The sequence below is a fragment of the Chlorocebus sabaeus genome, chromosome 1 (assembly GCF_047675955.1).
Source record: "Chlorocebus sabaeus isolate Y175 chromosome 1, mChlSab1.0.hap1, whole genome shotgun sequence".
NCBI lineage: Eukaryota > Metazoa > Chordata > Mammalia > Primates > Cercopithecidae > Chlorocebus > Chlorocebus sabaeus.
The window spans coordinates 19,066,711-19,086,282 of NC_132904.1; the positions used below are offsets into that span (position 1 = coordinate 19,066,711).

The 19,572-nt window shown below is 39.0% G+C and overlaps 1 protein-coding gene across 17 annotated transcripts in view; it reads left to right on the top strand.

Annotated features, from left to right (window-relative positions):
• The first annotated feature begins 358 nt into the window (after window positions 1-358).
• The window catches only part of PHF21A (PHD finger protein 21A), a 193,780-nt gene continuing 174,566 nt past the window's right edge, over window positions 359-19,572 (top strand). For 4 of the 17 annotated variants that reach the window (XM_037999445.2, XM_037999444.2, XM_037999455.2 and 1 more), the window contains exon 1: window positions 361-889. The gene's annotated coding sequence lies outside the window, so the exon portion shown is untranslated. Of the gene's footprint in view, window positions 890-1,910; window positions 2,107-2,171; window positions 3,100-3,694; window positions 3,919-19,572 lie in introns of those variants that run through there. The other 13 variants (XR_005240621.2, XM_037999459.2, XM_037999461.2 and 10 more) reach the window with 7 other exon arrangements.

Here is a 19,572-nt window from a genome sequence, read left to right on the forward strand (position 1 = left end):
CCGCCCGAGCGCCGCCGCGGGCCCCCGTCGCCCCCCCTGCCGCCGCCCCACCGCCCCCGGTGGGGGGACCCGAGCGTCCCGGGAGCCGCGGGCCGAGGCGCGGGGGCCCGGGACGGCCGCCGTACCACTCCGCCCGGCGGCCCCCTCCCTCCCCGCCGCGGCCCGCTCTCCCCCGGCGCCTCCTCTCCCCTCGCCCTCGTCCCCGCTTTCCCAGCCCCAGTCCCTCTCGCCCGGCTCTCGGGAGCGGCGGGGGCGCGCACGGCGGCGGCGGCGGCGGGCCGGCGGGGCCGCGCGGCGGGCTCCCGCGCGGGCGAGTGTGTCTGGGCCTGGGCGGAGGGATCCCCGGGCTGAGGCGGCGGAGGTGCTGCGGCCCGGGGCCGGGTGGTGAATGGGCTGGTGGTGCTCGCTGCTGCTGCTGAGAGGAGGAGGAGGAGGATGAAGAGTTGGGCTTGTTTGTCTCCCACAGTTTCTCTCCTGCTGCTCTGATTCCCCCCTCCCGATTCCGGCCCGGGGCCTGTGTGTGTCCCTCCTGGAGGAGGAGGAGGATCCAGTTCCTCCCCCCAACCCCCTCCTCCCCACCCCCCCTTGCCTGGGGAAGAGGAGGAAAGAAACAGCCCAGAGAGAGAGAGAGAGAGAGTGAGTGAGAGAGAGAGGAGAGGAGAGGAGAGGAGGAGGAGGAGGAGGGAGAAGGGAACAACCTACCATCTTAACACACTAATATCTAAAAAGTGCGAGAGGCCCAGAGCAGCAGCAGAAGCAGCAGCAGCAGCTCCAGCTTCTTCCCTCCCTCCCCATGAAGAAGAGTTCCCTCCTCCTCCTCCTCCTGCTTCTCCTGCTCAGAGTTCCTGCCTCCAGCTGCCAGGGGGGACAGCCAGCCAGCAGCAGGAGGGTGCAGTATCCCAGCTTTTCCATTCTCTCTTCTCCTCACTCTCCTCTCTCTCTTTTTTTCTGGAGTAGCTCTATTTCCCCTCCCTCCCCCTTCCCCCTCTGCCTCTCTCTTCTCTCCCTCTGTCTTGTCGCTGGTGTTTGTCTCTGGGAGGATCAGGGGCTGCCTGCTTGGAGTTTGTTGTGGGGGGAGGTAGGGGGAGGGGAGGGGTGTGTGGGAGGGAGGAAGGAAAGGGGGGTGTTCTCGTCAGGACCCCTCAGTCAACTTGAGATTTGAGCAATAACTTCCCCTTCGGGGCGCCCCCCTGCGTGCCCTTCCCATACCTCCCCCCCCGAAAAAAAAGACAATGGGAAAACCTTGGCTCCCCCACTCCTCCCCTCTGCCCTCCACCCCTCCCCAGGATAAATTGGAAGTAAGTTTATGAGCAGCCTCGGGAGCCTGGGCGCAGAGTGCAGGGCCGGAGCGGGTGACAGAGGCGGCGTGCCGGGGGCGGCGGGGAGGGGGCGTCACATTGTCCCGGCGGGGGGCCGGCCGGGGGCTGCGGGCGGGGGCGGGGGGCACGGAGCTTCGCCCGCCCCCCTCGGCTGTCCTTCGGCCCGGGGAGGGTAGCTGGGGCTCCTCCATCCCCCCCACCCCACCCCGGGATGCTGTCGGGGGGAAGTTTTTATTATGATTATTTATTTAATTAAAAAAATTTTTTTTTGGAAAACCATCTTGTTTGGTGACTGAGGGATCTGGTTTAAAAAAAAAAAGCTGCGGCTGCTGACGCTGCCGGGCCCGAGTGTGTGTGTTTGTGTATGTGTGTGTGTGAGTGTGAGTGTGTTGGTGCATTTGTCTTGGGTGGCCGGAGCAGCGTTGGGGAAATTCCGCTTATTCTTCTTCTTCTGCAACTTGTTATTCCGGAGAGTCTGCCTGCACCCCTCACCCCGGGGCCGGCCCTCTCGCATTCGCCCCCGCCGCCGGCGGCTGCGGGGCGTCCCCGGGACCCCGAGCGGGCCGGGGCGGACAGGCCGCTCCGAGAGGGGCCGCGGCCGCCCCTCCCCCGCCCGCGCCCCCGCCGGGGGGAGGGGCGCGCGGAGTGGGACTCTTTCCGTTTGGTCCAGCCCCGTCGTGCACGCAGTTCCCAACACTTCTCGTCATCCTCTCTTTGGTCTCTTTATTCTGCTGAGCGGTGCTGTTAGGATTTCTTTTTTTTTTTCCCCCTGACCACGTTCGCGATGGTGGGTAGCAGCAAGGTGGCCCTGGTAGGGGAGGGGTTGGTATCGAGATTGGGCACCGGGGGAGAACGCCTTCTTTCAACTTTGTCTGTGGCTTGCACCCCCGGAGAAGGCCACAGGCCGGTTGTGGGGTGCAGATGTGCCGAGAGTGATTTCTAAGTAGTTGAGTTGTTGTGATGAGGGTACGACTGCTAATGGTCGGCAGGTTTTGTTTTCATTGGTGAATCTGGTGTCATCATATTCCGGTCATATGTTGAAATATTCTTTGTTTAGGTCTGGAAGTAGAGGATCTCACTCTGCACGTCCACATTGTGTTGTTTTTAGAATGATGTCTCTGGGAGTATGGATTTCTAGAATTTGAAATCTGAGTGAAGGTCCGGGCATGTGTGGGCCTCATCACCTGGCCTTGACAGTGAACTTTGTGACTGTGTTTCGGATTTCAAAGATTTGCCCCATAGCTGAGGAACGAGTTGTGCATTTTTGCTAATAGTCGGTGTCAGGAATGTAGATGCTTGAGCTGGGGAAGTTAGAGAGGGGAAGAACGTTTATATATAAATAATGGATAGTTGAATATTAGAATCAGATTAATTGGGGCTGATGAAAGTTTTCTTTCTTTTTTTTTTTTTAAAGCAGTTGTGCACTATGGGAAGGAAGTCTTTTCACAGGTTCACTTGATAGGGATTCTTTAAGGTGAGGGGTTGGAATTATCTCCTTTTTGAGAGGATTCTCACCAACATCTGTAGCTTTATTGACGGCCTGGTAAGGGTACTGAAACTGGGGCTAAACCATGTAAGCATACTTTTCAGTGTTTATGATATTTGTTTACATCTGGTGTTCACTCTAAGCAATAGAAATAAATAGGTCAGCTTTGCTTTTGGTCTTTGAAGACTGGCCCCCTCCTTCCTTTTTTAAGTTTCACAATTTACTTGGTTTACAGCATTGTTGGAAACTGTTACTACATTTTTACTGGAAATACTATTATTCATTTTAATTTTGGTAAGTTCCTTCTTATTCTCTTCTTCACTTGTTTATGGAGTCTGTGTTGTGGGCTTAAAACTAGTTTATTTTAGGGGGTCATTAAAAATGTCTGAAAAATACGTTTTCAAATCCCAGTACCTATCTTTTAATAGAAAAGAAGAAATTTTGTGTGCAGTTATGCTAATGCTTATAAAAAAAGTCTGTACTTAAAATGTTTGTAGATGTACAACTATCCTTAAGTGAAGAGCATAGTAATAGTGCACAAAGTTCTCAAAACACAAACATCTGGCTAACATGTTACAAATATTCCAGGGGCCTTTTTTTTTTGTTTTTTTTTTGTTAACATCAGACTTTTGCTTTTGGTAATGTAATGGTATTTGCAGTTTGACTGGCATTGCTTGGCTGCCCATAATAAAGTTTTCTGCTTGGGTGCTATTGAAGACTTCTTAACTTAGTTTTTAGACAATTTTACAGGCTGTATTTAAGCATGTTTTATTTTGGACTCAGGCAAGTCTTTGTGGAACTGGAGTAGTAATAGATGAAAAAGACACCTACCTGGGCTAAATTGTATTTTTAGAAGGTATAAGTGATGGATGGGGCCTATTTCTTTTAGCTTTGAAGGGTCCATCCTTTTTCCTATTCAGTCGTCTGGAAGGAGCTGCCTCTGAAATACTCTTCTTCTGCTTACATGAAGATCTCTAAATGCTATCCAGCAGGAGGTGCTACAGCAAGATAAAGGAAATTTGTGAATTTTGAGGGTCTTGTTACTTATTACAGCTCTACTTAGCTTCAGCTAAGCAGCAGGATTAACACCTTAAAGTTCCAGAAAGATTTTGAGTAAGTCCATTTAAAAAATTCCATTCATAAATTATGTTAGCTACTTGAAACTGAAGTCTTTGACTGTACAAAGTAGATGTGTGATTGTGGATAGCTTAAGGATTCTGGGCCTAGGTACAGAGCACTGTTTAGAATTATTTTATTTGGAAGGGGAATTAGTCTTGTGTTGATGAGTGGGGTGTTGAGCACGTATTTTAAAAAAGTATTTGTAATTGTTATAAACAAAAGTAGTTGGTATGATTTAGGGCTTTAAGTCTTGTTATCATCCCTATGATAATACAAATAGGATATAGAGTAGTTGAGATTTTGGAAAGGGGGATAGTGTGTGGAAAAAAATTTAGACTTGTAGTTTTTTCCCCTCGGATTTATGGACTATGATTCTAATATAGATCAATTTTTAGGCACTCAGCTTTATAAATACATATGGTTGATGTACTTAAGTTAGCCTGCAAAGACTGAGATTCTTGAACTGTAAATCAAGTTCTATCAGTGGTAGGTCATTGCTGATATAACAATAACTGCATAAAGATGAATATAGCTACTTTAACAGTTTCATAGCATTTATAGCGCATGGTCCTTTGAAACTCTGTTAGTGTTAGGAGAATTGATTATCACTGGAAATATCATGCCACTGTGGTTGCTTTTAAAGTTTTGTGTCAAAATTTTAAAAATTTGGGGATGCTAGAAACTTGATAAATCTGCTTTGAATTTTGTCTATTTTGTAGGCAAAATACTGTTTTCTCAGTAAGACCAAATGAGATAATACATATAAAAGTTCTTCGTGAGTGGTAAGAAAGCATGTGGATATTAAATTGTTGAAATAGGTAACTAATTGATACATGGACAGAAGCTTCTGTCTTAAAATGCTAACTTCTTCCGTATCAATTGAGAAAGTAATACATTTAAAGGGCACTGGGCACTGTAAGTTTTTTTGTTTTTTGAGACAGAGTCTCGGTCTGTTGCTCAGGCTGGAGTGCAATGGCATGATCTCTGCTCATGGCAACCTCTCCCTCCCAGGTTCAAGTGATTCTCCTGCCTCTCAGCCTCCTGAGTAGCTGTGATTACAGGTGTCTGCCACTACGCCCGGCTAAGTTTTGTATTTTGAGTAGAGACGGGGTCTCACCATGTTAGTCAGGCTGGTCTTGAACTCCTGACCTCAGGTGATCCACCTGCCTCAGCCTCCCAAAGTGCTGGGATTATAGGCATGAGCCACCCTGCCCAGCCTAAATTTGTGTTTTTAAATACTGCTGTGGTTACCAAAAATGTCTTTGTTACAGTTTTGAAGCTGCTTTTGAAAAAATGCTGCCTTGTCAGTTTCCCATAATATATGCAAAAAAAAAAAAGTCATTTTCCCTTTTGAAGATCCTGTGAATTGTATGTCCCCTGTTACAGTTTTTCTTCATTTCTCCATTGATGTGATGTGATAGTAGTTGATTTTAGTGAGTGTGTAAGTTCCCTGATTCTTCTATAGACTCTTATTAACACAGAGTAACAGATGTCATGGTTAAAGTTTTGAATATTTTGACTGACTCCGCTAACTTTCTGAAAAATTCTTACTGCCTAAAGCTTTCAAGCTTGTTTCACAGTGAAAAAGATGTATATCTGTATGTGTTAGTATTAGGTATATGTGGCTATATCTTTTTTTTTTTTCTATTTTAGAAGGATGCACGAGGAAATGACTACTCAAATCTAGAGGAGTGCACTGAAATATTTTTGTGTAAAAATAACCCAAAAGTTTAAAGCCTGGAGTTTCAGCTTTCTTATAAACTCTGCTCACAAATTTGGAATATAAACATTTTAAAGTAAAATATAGATAATTAAGGACCCTGTGTTTGTGAGCTTATCAAAAGGTATATAGTATCTTAAATTTTAGAAGTGACTGTTCTTTTGAAATTGCCCCCTTTAGAAAGTAAATATAGAAACTTGCTTCTGTGAAGGGTGAGAAAAACACTTAACTGTTTAGATAAAAATGAAACCTCTCAGGGTGTTATTAACTTTTTCATCCTACAGACAGTGAATAGTAAAGCTCTTTGTGAAGACATACTGAAGTTAAGGTTATATTAATGTGCTTTTAAATTTTGTATTCTTAGTATTTTATTGCTGAAGGCTTTTGTATTTAATTACTATTCAAAGAGAGAAGGGAAGGAATTAAAGTTTTAGGTCTCTGACCTTTGGTGAAATTCTTCTATATTTATATCTATAACTGATTTCTTGAAACATGTTTGAATTTTCATATTATTTTGTGCTGGGAAATGTTAATGATTTATGTTGACTTCTCAGGAACTTTTGTACATGGGCTTTTTTTGTAGGCCTAATAATTCTTTAGAAGCATAGAAATACATTTTGATCACATTAATTTTCTCAGGTGTATATTTTTGCTGCTTTGCGATTTTTAAAAAAAGAGATAATATGTTGACACTGCATTAAATTTATTGTAGATAATTATTTCTTAAATAGCGTATGCTTTCTACTTTGGATGTTTGTGTGTATATGTAGCCATACTATTTTGTCGGCTTTCGTGTAATTCTTATATGTGTGTTAAATTTTTGAATAGTTATCTTTTGTGAAAATGTTGAAGTAGACTTTTATGAATAACTTTTCTATTACTTGTCCATCAATTCAGTCTTAAAATTACGGTGAACTCTTCCCTTTTAGAAATTATATGTGAGGTTCAGCCATCCTTTGGACTCTTCTAAAGCAACTTTCTCACACTAGACTTCTGTGGCAATTTGAATACTCCTCCACTTCTCTCTTCTAGTACCCTGCAAGTCTCTCCCCTCTCCCTGCCTTAAAATAAATAAATAAATAAAAAAGACTTTGGTGAAAATTTCTCAGTTGAAGGCAACTATTCTTTTCTATACTTTGGAATCAGTTACAGAAATGTTTTCTGCTTTTTTAAGTAGTCAAGAAAGTGAACCAGTATGGAGGAGATAGGAAGGGGATGAGGCCTAACAGGTTGATGATCTAGGTTTTATTTTGACTCTGTTCGTGGGCCTAGGGGGAAAAAATAACTTAAACACAGAAGCCAAAAAGATGGGTTTTGTTTTATTGTTTTGGCTGCATTGAGAATACAAACTGTCAGTACTTGAGGAGAAGGAGCAGCAGAAAGGAATTGATTTTTTTTTTTCTGCTGCAGATCCAAGTATTGTTAACCATGTGCATCTCCAAAGCGACATACTTACAAATCAAACAGTAGTTGATTCTTTCACTCAATTAACAGTCAGAACCCTAAATTGTGTGTGTGTGTTTTTTAAATTTTAAATAAGTACCCCAAACTTTGGGGTAATGACAATAATTTCCTGATAAAAGTGGGTGATAGTAACCATGGCAACTGCTATCTCTGGCCTTATGGACAATATGTTGTATTGATGAAGCTTCAAATCCTTTATAGTAGCCCGTCACTTTTATGGTGAAATGTAGTAGCATGTGTTGCAGATGATTTTTAGCTGGATTGCGTTAAATTTGTGTGCCAGCTTATCTTTCCTTGTTAGGAATTTCTTGGACTATATTCCAAAACATGTTTGTGAAGGTACTGTTGCCTGAAAATAACCCACCACCTGTGTTAGGCCTCCTGATGCAGATTGCACTTAGTTCTTTCCCAGCCTCCTTCCACAGTCTTGCAGAAAATAGGAGGGTGTGTAGCAACTGTATATATGTAAATTCCAATTCAAACCTATTAGCTTGTGTTTGGACGTATTACTGATAGCTTAAAAAAGTCTTTTGTGTTTTCAGAAGAGGTCAGTGGATGAGAGAAGTGGGCTTGTAGTTGAATACTGTTTTTCTTTCTAGAAGTGTGTGTGTGTGTGTGTGTGTGTGTGTGTGTGTGTAGGGAATTAGAGGTGAGGAATGGAGGGCATAAATACTGAGTAAGGACTTGACAAAAGTAGAACTTCAGTATTTTTTGTTTTTGTGATGGTGTGTGTACATATTACTATAAAAATTATTTCCTGTTGGGCAATATTAGAATATGGGAAATGTTTGCTTCTGAGAATTTTCTTCAAGAAAAATTATTTATAAAATATATCTTGAATAATTGTTAAAAGGCAACCTGTTAAAGCAATTAAGCTTTTTTTTTCTTTGAAATGGAGTCTCGCACTGTCACCAGGCTGGAGTGTAGTGGCATGATCTCAGCTCACTGCAACCTCTACCTCCCAGGTTCAAGTGATTCTCCTGCCTCAGCTTCCTGAGTAGCTGGGACTACAGGCGCACACCACCACACCCAGCTAATTTTTGTATTTTTAGTAGAGAGGGTTTCACCATGTTGGCCAGGATGGTCTCGCTCTCTTGACCTTGTAATCCGCCAGCCTCAGCCTCCTGAAGTGTTGGGATTACAAGCGTGAACCACCGTGACCAGCCAAAACAATTAAACTTTTTTGTGGGGGAGGATTAGAGAGTGTTAAAATGGATCCATTCAAACTTTAAAAAAACTGTTTCAAAAATTATATTTTTTATTATATCAAGTCTTTTTGCTTTTTAAGCATTTTTTCTTTGCTTCTCCTACGTAAGATTTTTCTAATGTGAAAATGTTGATCTAAATATTGATACTTTTTCCAGTATGTGCTAGAGAAACTGTGTGCCACAGCAGAGAATATACGAATTTGATCTAAATTTGATTAGACCCTGATAATAAGATACAGTCAAATTGTGCTAGATAGTTCAGACTTTCTTGAAACTTGCTGTGATAACGTGGTTTACTTACTACAAGTCCCAGTATGCATTGCAGTTTTTGCTTAACTTCAGATTGGAGCACTGCATTCTGGGACCTGTAGTTGATTTAAACAGTACGGAAAACCCTTCCCTCTTGTCTACTCCATTTTATACACAGCTTCCCAGGCCTCTAAGAACTTTCTGCTAAGTAGTTTGATTACTAATATTACGATTATTGTACTGCTCAAATTCTAAAGTGAGTCTTCAGAAACAACCTAGTGTTTTAGTTTACCTTAGATTAGTTGATTGTATTTTTTATCAGATACTGTAAGGTTTACACACAAAATAATATATTGAAAACTTGACTTAGCAGATGTAAATTATTTTTATGCATGTGGTGATACAAGTCTCTTTATAATTATGGCATCATTGATTGCTAGTGTGGGCATGAGAAGCCTCTTATTATCAAGACTGATATATATGCTGTTCCTTTTTTTTTTTTTTAATGGGGATAGTTATTCCGTAAGGTTGGATGGCAGGTTTTTTGTGCCAGTATTTAATTTCAGAGTTCTGTGATTCTTCTGTAATAACTGTCAACATCTTGAATATCAGTACTCTTTAACTGGAATTCCTGAAAATAAATGTGGTTTTAGTGTAAATTTAATACTTGAAGAGGTAGTCTGAGGCAGAGAAAGAGGTGAGATGTCTTTAATAATTTGTTTATATTTTTATTTGAAAAATTTAAATTTTTTTCGAGGATTCTACCTTAATTTTATTAACTAATATCAGAGGGTTGTTGCAGGGATTAATTGTTAAAATCTATGACAGTGCCTAGCACTGAGCTTGGCACATAATAAGGGCTCAGTAAATGTTTAGAATTAGCAGCAGCAGCAGCAGCAGTAGTAGTAGTAGTAGTAGTAGTAGTTACTGTTATTTTAAAAAATAGCACGCTTCACATTTTTTTCCTCTCTTTTTACAATATAATTTGATCAGAAGCCCAGGCTGTTCTAAGACCTTGAGATTCTTGGCTTATGGTATGATGTGGCAAATTCCTGAGAATGTTTTTGCGGTGTGTAAAATGTCCTTGCACCTCAGTTTCTCCCTAAGTGATGTAGGCCTCCAAAAGGACTGTCACACCAGCAGCTGAATATTTTGATTGGTATTCAGCTCTGCCGGTCTAGTACTCATTGCTTCTATACCACAAGCCTTTGGTTGACTTCAGAAAGTTCAAAAGATAATGAAAATTTATTTGTTTACAATGTTTGCACTGGCAGAATATCCAAACTAGTTGATTAAGGAAAATAAGATGCTGCAAAATGCCCCTTGTGTTACAGTGTATGTAACCTTGGAAAAATTCTATTGTGTTTAGAAGCATGTACCAATCTATCACTGTAGTTCACAGTATTACAGGATTGATGTATTGGAGGCCAGTAAGCAGCCCCAGAAAGAAAGTGTAGTTTCAAAAAATCTTAAATCTTTACGTTAATTTTCTCTTTTAGGACACTGACTTCTTTTAGGCTCTTGAACTTGTAGGATAGTTTTATTTGCATGGCTGGTCCCTTCTGGCTATTTGAGAAGGGAAAGGAATGCCTGAGGATATTGGAAAATGTAAGCAAAGCGTAAGCTGCAATGTATATGTCTTAGTTTGAATGTATGCAGAAGCAGGGCAGTGCTTTTCTTACTTGCTTAGCCAGTATCTTCCAGCTTTTTCTCTTGCGAGGAGTTCTTAGAATATTGTTGCTGAGGGCCACCATGTTTATTTAAGAAAACTCTGCATTTAGTTTTATTTATTGTTTTATTTATTTATTTATTTATTTGAGATGGAGTCTTGCTCTGTTGCCCAGGCTGGATATGGAGTGCAGTGGCACGGTATTGGCTCACTGCAACCTCTGCCTCCCAGGTTCAAGCAATTCTCATGCCTCAACCTCTCGAGCAACTGGAATTACAGGCATGCACCACCATGCCTGGCTAATTGTTGTATTTTTAGTAAAGACGGGGTGTCACCATGTTGGCCAGGCTGGTCTCTAACTCTTGGCCTCAAGTTATCTGCCCACCTCGGCCTCCGAAAGTGCTGGGATTACAGGAGTGAGCCACCACGCCCAGCCCAAGTAATATTTTTTAAAGTATTTGTTTATATAGCAGACCAATCCACTGTAATAATACTAGCCTCCACCTGACATAGTTGTGATTTAAAATTTGTTAATATGGCCAGGCATGGTGGCTCAGCGCCTGTAATCCCAGCTCTTTGGTAGGCCGAGGCAGGTGGATTACCTGAGGTCAAGAGTTTGAGACCAGCCTGGCCAACATGGCAAAACCCCATCTCTACTAAAAATAGAAAATTAGCTGGGCATGGAGGCAGGCGCCTGTAATCCCAGCCACTTGGGAGGCTGAGGCAGGAAAATCGCTTGAACCCGTAATGTGGAGGTTGCGGTGAGCTGAGATTGTGCCATTGCACTCCAGCCTGGGAGACAGAGCAACACTACATCTCAAAAAAAAAAAAAAAGGTTAATATGTAGATTAGACATTAAATAGATTCTTTAGATGTGTCCAAAATGTATGGAATCTGGTCTGATATGCTTCTACTTTGTAAGCTGTTTTATTTATATTACATCAATTTGTCTTTTCAAGACCTAATATTAAAATGAAATAAATTCAACAGTTACAAAGGAGTTAATACAAAGGGTTAAATATAAGGAGAAAAATAGTCCCTGGTGTTAATGGGCCAATACAGAAAATATCAGGTTTGGAGGAATTCTCATTCCATATTTTTATCATTATGGTACCCATGTGATTACTGAAATACTAAAGTTGGAAATCAGGAGAGGAAATAAGGAGAGTAAAACTGGGCAACCATGTGGATTCAGTGTAGAGACCTTTGACACACCTAAATTATTGAGCAGTTTTCTTTTTAAATGAAATGTCCCAGGTCAGTATAAAGGAATGTGATGTTGCGATGATGTCAGAAGACTTGACCTTAAGTATAATCCTGTCACTTAGTTGTACACTCTTGGGAAATTCATCCTTGCTGGGCTTTAGTGGTAAAATGGGGATAATAATAAGGGCCTGCTTCACTATGATATTAAAAGGATTAGATAAGATAATACTCGTGAATGTACTTTATATTATTAAAGTTGTATATGTAAATTGAATTTTTAATCAGCAGTAAGGGGCTGGGTTTTAAGATATTTGTCTATATCATGTTAATAATATTAATATTACACAATTTTAAATAATGAGTCAGAACCAAAAAATTAGTGATCCACCCTGCTTCCAATAGACCAGTTCTTTTTTTTTTGACACGGAGTCTTGCCCTGTTGCCCAGGCAGGAGTACAGGGGGGCCATCTCGGCTCACTGCAACCACTGCCTTCTAGGTTCAAGTGATTCTCCTTCCTCAGCCTTCCCGAGTAGCTGGGATACTACAGGCATGTGCCACCACACACGGCTAATTTTTGTATTTTCAGTAGAGACAGGGTTTCACCATGTTGGCTAGACTGGTCTCTAACTCCTGATCTCAAGTGATCCACCTGCCTTAGCTTCCCAAAGTGCTGGGATTATAGGCCTGAACCACCGCGCCTGGCCCAATAGACAAGTTCTTGACATGCATTTACGTGTGTGTTTATGGTGTAGTTCTTAACAACATACACATTGATACATATGTGTGTATATTATAAGTATCATAAATGTGCTGGTATGTTGTCATGGGAATGAAAAATTTTAACTATGAACTTTAGTGTTTTAAAAATTTTATTTTATTAACTATACAAATTTTATGTGTTAATATACAAACTTACAAAAATATATTTATTTGTGTTTGGAGAAGTAATATACACACATTTTGGAGAAATGACATAGATTTTAAATGTTTGACAAGTTGTGAACGGTTTTTGTACGTTAGGTTTATCTGTTGTCATCAATAATACGGAGTGTTTATTATGTATAGTGCTAAGCCTTTTTCCACATAGGATCTCATTTAGTTTTAATCCTCACAGCAATATTCTGAGGATTTACTATTATTATCCTACCTCCATTTTACAAATGAAGAAGTAGAGGTTTCCCTGAGATCACATAGGTAACAAATGATACAACCTGGATTCAAGCCCAGGTTTGATTCCTGAGCCCTTGCTCTTAAATGTCCAAAATGCTGTGCTAAACTATGTAATTCCCATGGAAACCTAGAAATGAATTACTAAAGAAGTTTTCAATTTACTGAAATGGCCACAGCTACGATGTATCATTTTGAGGCTATTTCCTGTTGATTTTGGTTGGGTTAGGTTGAATAGTTTGAAAGTAGTAAACATTGGAATGGGATGGAAATGAAGACATTTGGGACAGTGCCTGCTTTGTTCATCCTTGTATATCCATTGCCAAGCATAGTGTGTAGCATGGGGTGGGGTCTAATAACTGTTTCTTCAAAGTTTGGAAGTTGGGCACTTTATAAAGCACAGTGTAAGTTAGTTTAATACATTTTTAATAGGTGCAAATGGTTTACATTCACTATTTCAGTCAGTCCTTACATAACTATCAACGTTTTAGAGTGTTAGGTAAGTGTCCTTTCAAGAAATACAAAAACTGTGCATCTAAGTTAGAAAGTCATTCTAGCAATATAGATATGTATAAAGTAGAAAATTAGTCATTCTGTTCCCATCCTACTTTTAAACTTTTTCTGTGCATTTACATATGTATTATATATATACCCACATATATATACACACACACATTTTTTTAAGTTTAATTATACCATAATACTCTTTCGAAGTTTACTTTTTTCCAGGTGACTATTTAAAAAACTTGTTTATTTTTGAAAATAGGGCTCATGTGGGAAGTGGGAGTAGGTTGGAAGAAGAGAGGTGGGTAAGATTTACACATTAAGATTCCAAACCTAATACCCTAGATTGATTGTACCTCAGGCTTTAGGAAATGGTCATTGTTATTTTTAAAACTTAAAAAAAAAATCAATTTAAGATGACAATATTGTTTTCTGTCCTGTATAAGTAATTTAAGAGGCATCATTTCTGAATTAAATTATTCTAGTTTATTCTGGTAGCTACTTATAAAGAGAGAAATTGTGTTTTCAGATAACATTTTTAAAAAACTAGTAGTCTCTCTTCTTGGTTGTTAGGACACATTTACTTCACGTTTACAAAGTAAAGTAGGTAAGAATTTGGGCAAACCTGTAAAAAAGAAAAAAGAAAAAATGTAAAATAGGATTTTAAAACCAAGATATTACATGTAATATTTTAATTAATAGAAACTCAGACCAGTACAACTTAATCAGCATAAAGATATCCTGCATAGGAATTAGTCCTGGTCCTCACAACCTCATGTGAGTAGTGTGGGCTGACCTCATCCCCATCACCTATCCCTACTCACTCAACCACTACCGAATGCTATGCTAATAACTCAGGACTTTTTAAAGCAGTTAAAAAAAAAAGTAAGTTATTTGTGTGCTGTTCATTTTTTCTGGCATTATATTTAGAAATACATACTAAAGGCCTTATAATCTACATTAAATAAAACTCTCTTGATTCCAGCTTTGAGAGTTTTAACTTGTTGCTAAGATTATTTGTCATAATTCACCTTTGTACTTTTTAAATTAAAAAATGTTATTATACAGGTAATAAAAAGTTTTTCATTATAGAAGTTTTTTAAAAAGCCTTTCTAATCCTAGAATACACTCCTTGCATCTAAGATGCTTTATGCTTTTTTGGATCCATGAAGTGCTGAAGCCTTGCCTTAAAATTCTAAGAATTGGACCTTGTAGAATGTAGCAGTTTATTGAAACTATAGAGTAGTCAGCGTTTTTTACAAGCCAAGTTTAGTTTTTCTCATTGGTAACATTCATAAATGTGCTTTTCCTTTTGAGTGGCTCAGACCATGCCCTACAGAGTATTTGATTCTCGTTCATTATAGTCTAATAGTGTACAGAGGGCTCAATTAATGTTATGGATGGTGAAACTAAGAGACAAGAATTTGACTAAGTTAGTGGTAGAGCCTAGTTTTCCTTTTTTATTCTAGACTCAGTCATCTTGACCAGTAGTCGCTAAACTTTAAAAAATTATGGTTACCAGTTAAATGTGTGATAGTCTAAACTAGTGTTTTATGTATGTTATCAAACATACAGGAAAGTTGAATTTTTTAAAAGGATGAGATTTCAAAATATAAGTTGTAATAATTTCTTCCCAGTGGTCCCTTCCTCAGGGTACCCACACTCACTTGGAGACGAGTGCTGAAGATAGGCCATTCTTCTTGCAGAAGAGGCAGCCGTGGGGACAGCTGGAGGACAGTTGGTAAAAGGTGTGGGACTTTTAAGTTGGAGTGATCTTTTGCAGCTTTTTAATTTTAAAGAAACAGCCTTTCTTTCTGTGAAAGGCTGAAAGATTGAAAGTATAGGCCTGGAGAGAGGTGAGCTTTAAAAGACAGAAATATAAACCTTATTTGTTTTCCTCAGAGTTGACCAAAAGGGAAAGGGCTGCCTGCCCTGATAGCTTCTACTCCCATTGAGATGGCAGTGCCTTTTTCTGTTGTTAGGCAGTTTATAGAACGCAGGATAGCTTGGTAAGCGTCTTCTCTGTGCCTGATGTGACGTAACATTGTGGAGTATGCAGCATGCATGTTAAGTACAAGTGGTTGTGTTTGGCTTGTTGCTGCAGCATTTTTGAAGATGTCTTAAAAAGCAATTATCAGTGGATGGAGTTGGATATGTGCAAGTTATTGAAATCATCATTTCTTCAAGACCAAACTTTGTAACTTGAATTATTCTATTTAGTATTTGTTTACTTCCCCCAACCCCCAACACCTCAGAGCAGAATTCTTTTTCTGAAAGGAACAGATGCCGTTAACTTATCAGGACTTGATACTAAAAAGCCTACAAAAATCTTTGTGCTGTTTATTTTCTTTATTTAATCTATATGCAAAACATATTGTAATTATTGCTGTGAGAGAGTTTTAAGCTGATGGTTCCCCCCCCACCCTTTTGTGCTCAGGGGAGATAGATTAGGAATGCCAAATTGACAACTTGGTATAAAGAAATAATGACCATTGAAATAAAACAGGAGTTCAAATAAAAAGCAAATCAGATACAAATGTAGAATGAAAATATCTTTTAGTAAAATGTTAGCATGCTGTACTTGGAACAGATGCCACATTAATTCAAAAGAGAGCCCAGAAAATGTGGCAACTTTACGATGTCAATGGAGGGAGCTGCAATAGTTCCTGTTTTCATTGTGTCAGGTTCTCAGTACCTTTAGGTCCAGTCCTGTTTCTTATATTTATTTTCTGTGTGTTACATGTTAATATACAGATATTAAATCCATGCCTAATACTTTTATTTGTGTAATTAAATACATTGTCATGCTATTAGATATTAGTATAAAAAGCCCAATAACTTATACTGCAACAGTCAAACGTTTTTTGTTTTAAATACGCCTATCAAGATATTCGGAATCTGAAGCAAAAATTCTTTGCATCTTTCAAGGCACATTTATGATAAGAAGGTAGTCTAAGAATTGAGTCAAAGAGGCCTACTGCTTTTTAAATGTAAAATTTGGACAAGTTACAAAATTATGAGAATTTTGCTTTTTTCTCATTTAAATTTGTAGTTATCATTGGACATTTGTTATGATTTTTAAGTAGCTTAGACTCATTCATTCCTTTTGTGTGTGTGTGTGTGTTTTTTATGGTGTTTGGGAAGAAGAAGGGGTGATGGAAGTGTACTGTACACACTGGGATATTTTCAGAGTGACATTCATTTTATAGAAGATTGCACAGGGACGTCTCGGAATTGCCCATTTCTTGCAGTTCCTGGTTAGTGTGGGTCTGAGTGTGGAGAAAGGTGGGCTGGGGGCTCTTAACCAGATTTACAGTGTGCTACTTCCTGAGTCGTGCAATGATCTAATCATCAGGGGCATATCCTGTGTGCCTGTAAAGACGTCTGGCTTACATGCTTAGAAAAGCACTACTAGTTTTCTCTCAGTGAAGCTTACAATTTAGTAATTTGGTGAAAAGGTTAAAAGTTTTGTTTTCGTGTAATTCAAGTGAAGGGGAGTTTATAGCATGTTGGTAGAGCACAGAGGTTAAGATGTTGGTGCAGGAGCCACTTTGCATGGGCCCAAATCCTAGCTTTGCCATGTATTAGCTCAGACTGTGTCCAAATGACTTCCTGCTCTGTGCCTCTGCCTCAGTTTCTTCACCTGTAAAATTTGAATAAAATGAAGTGGTTATGAGGAATAAGTGAATTAATGTATAAACTAGTAGAAGTGCCTGACACATAGTAAGTACTAAATACATGGTACTTAAGCTTAGTTTTTTGCTCCTTTCTTCTCTTCTCAAGGATTCAGACAAGTGTTAGGATAAGAGCCTGAGCTTTGGCATCTGACCCCAGTATTTGAATCTCAGTATAACCACTTAAAGTTTAATGTTTGACCTTGGGCTAATTATTTAAGCTCACTCCAATAAAGAGATATCACATACATACTGCATACCACCGTGCTGGTCACTGGGACTTCAGTTTCTTCATCTGTGATATAGAGACGGTAATACCAACCTCTTAGGGTTCATGTGATGATAAAATGAGGAAATCTTGAGACACTCGATCGTGATAACTGCTCTTATCATTATTATTGTTATTATTACAGTCCTACTAGAAGTTTATGGGAAAAGAGTAAATACAGAACAATTTAGCTGGAGAGGTTTTTTCCTCCCTTGAAATGCATGGTGAGAAAGAGTATGGATGATAGAAGTGTTATCTAATGAGTTCTTATTTTTGAATACCTCTGGGAAAAAATAGAAAATACATGGGAATATGTCAGTTTTAACAGAGCCTGCTAAATATTTTAGGGGATTTAATGTTTATTAAAGCCCATAGTGATATAAGCTTTTCTTTTTTTTTCTCAACAGCTGGTGAGACCAGCACCAAGATATTGATGCAGCTTATCGTAGGTCTCTTAGAATCAAGTCTGTAGTAGACTAGGCATTATAACTCTAAAGTCTTAAATAATAGCTGGGCAGTCCACTGGGTCTGACAAATTGTGTGTATTTAACCCTTGAAAACTCATGCTTGGGTGTAACAACTAATGGAAACAATTGTAGAACCTCAGAGATATAAAAGTGGCATACAAATGCTTTCTATAATGATGGGCACAGTTTATATGCTTTTTGATTTTGGGCATTTTGCCTTTGTGAATTTTCCTCTCGTTTGGTGCCTGATGTTTTCTTATGGTAATTGTTATTTTCTTTCTATATTTAATTGTCATAAGCTACCTATATTGAGCCTAGAAACTGAGCCTGAGAACAAGTTGATTATGAGAAAAGGTACAATGATCTCCTCAGATTTGAGGGGTTTTAGGGTAAATAATTGAGTTAATATATCCATTAGAATGTATGTATGTATCTCTCTTATAAGTGAAACCAGTAATTGAGGTAAGGGGAAAGATCATTAAGTGTAAAATATAATTAACTTTATTCATTCACTACTGATTAGGATCTGAACGTTTTTGGTCTTTGATCCTTGATATGTTTTTTTCTGTGATTCAACAAAAGTATTTGTAATAGCTTACCAAAACATTCTGAATATGGTATATGTTACCCTTAGCAAAAATTTAAGTTAAAGTAGCATAATGGCTCCTGTTAACTTTTTGTTCTCACTAACCCAGCTGTACCGTTTGATAAAGGTCTAGTAGGTGAATAGGTGTATTTACTATAGGTGAATTGGTGTATATTTTATTTTGTCCCTGTTCCTAAAACATTGTATCTGCTTTTTAAGGAGAAATTACAACCAGTTTTTTAAAAAATAAAGTGTTGTACTTTGACTCAATAAGTATTTTTAAAACTAAGCAATTTTATAGTGGGTTGTATAGTTTTCTTTCAGTTAAATAATTGTAATCTTATTTTGCAATAGAGGGGCCAGTAAGTAAAGCATTATAGTTTTAAAATTAGCATAGCAAATATATAGTATTAAGTTTTCTTTACTTTAGCTCTTTGCAGAATCTGTAAAAGTTGCTTCACTTGGTTGAAGTTGAATGGAATTGTGGAAAGTTTAGAAGTATATTTTATTTTGATAAATATGTGTTAGAAAGAGATTCTACAAGCATTTTGGGGGTTGAGTTAAAGAATTATACAATTTTGAAAATCAGTTTGTCCCTGCTTAATTTGTAAAAAGTGGTGCTGTATGTGACGGGGGTGCAGTCCCATTTCAGCTCTGCAGGACCCTGTCCAGCCGGTGGTGCTCTTGTGTAGAGATGTCGCCGGTGATTGGCCAGACTCCCTCTGTTGCCTGTCCTCTCCCACTTCTCTGCTTACTCTCTCGATGGTCTCTTCTCCATCCCCTGCCTGTTGTTCATCCTTCCCTTCAAACCACCACTGTTTTATTTCTATTTCTCTTAAAAACAAAACGCCATTGTAATTATTAGTTTTTAAACAGGGAGATACTGAGCTATTATCAAAACCTTAAGCTTTAACAGTTTGTGGGGACATCCCCTACTTTGTGCCCTCAGCTGGAATTTGGAGAATAGATAGCTTAAAATCACTTGCACAGTAACTGAATATTTGTAAAATACTTTATATCTGAACTAAGGGAGAGAATAGAAAAATACCTTTTTACCTCAGAAATTGCTGTATTTTCTGGTCGTGGGTGAGATAGAGGCAAAGTTGAGGAAGAGGTAGGCATGTTACTTAACTAAAATAAGCATTAATTTATTAGATTGCTCTCTAGTCTCATGGACCTAATTAGAGAATAAAATGGAAATTTTGGTGTTGTGAATTGCTAAAATATTTTGATTTATTAATTGAGAAGACTGCTTTCTTGATTTGTAAATACAAAATATGATGATGATGCCTTATTGTATATTGATCTTTTACATTTCATTGGTTGATAGTTGCAAAGGAGCAGACCCTTTCCTTTTTAGATTTCTCCTAGTGGGTTTAAATTGTTAACGTAATTGTTTGGTAAGAAAAGTAAAACTTGGAAATTAATTACGGTTACATGTTGAGTTAATGTCTATGCTGGATTT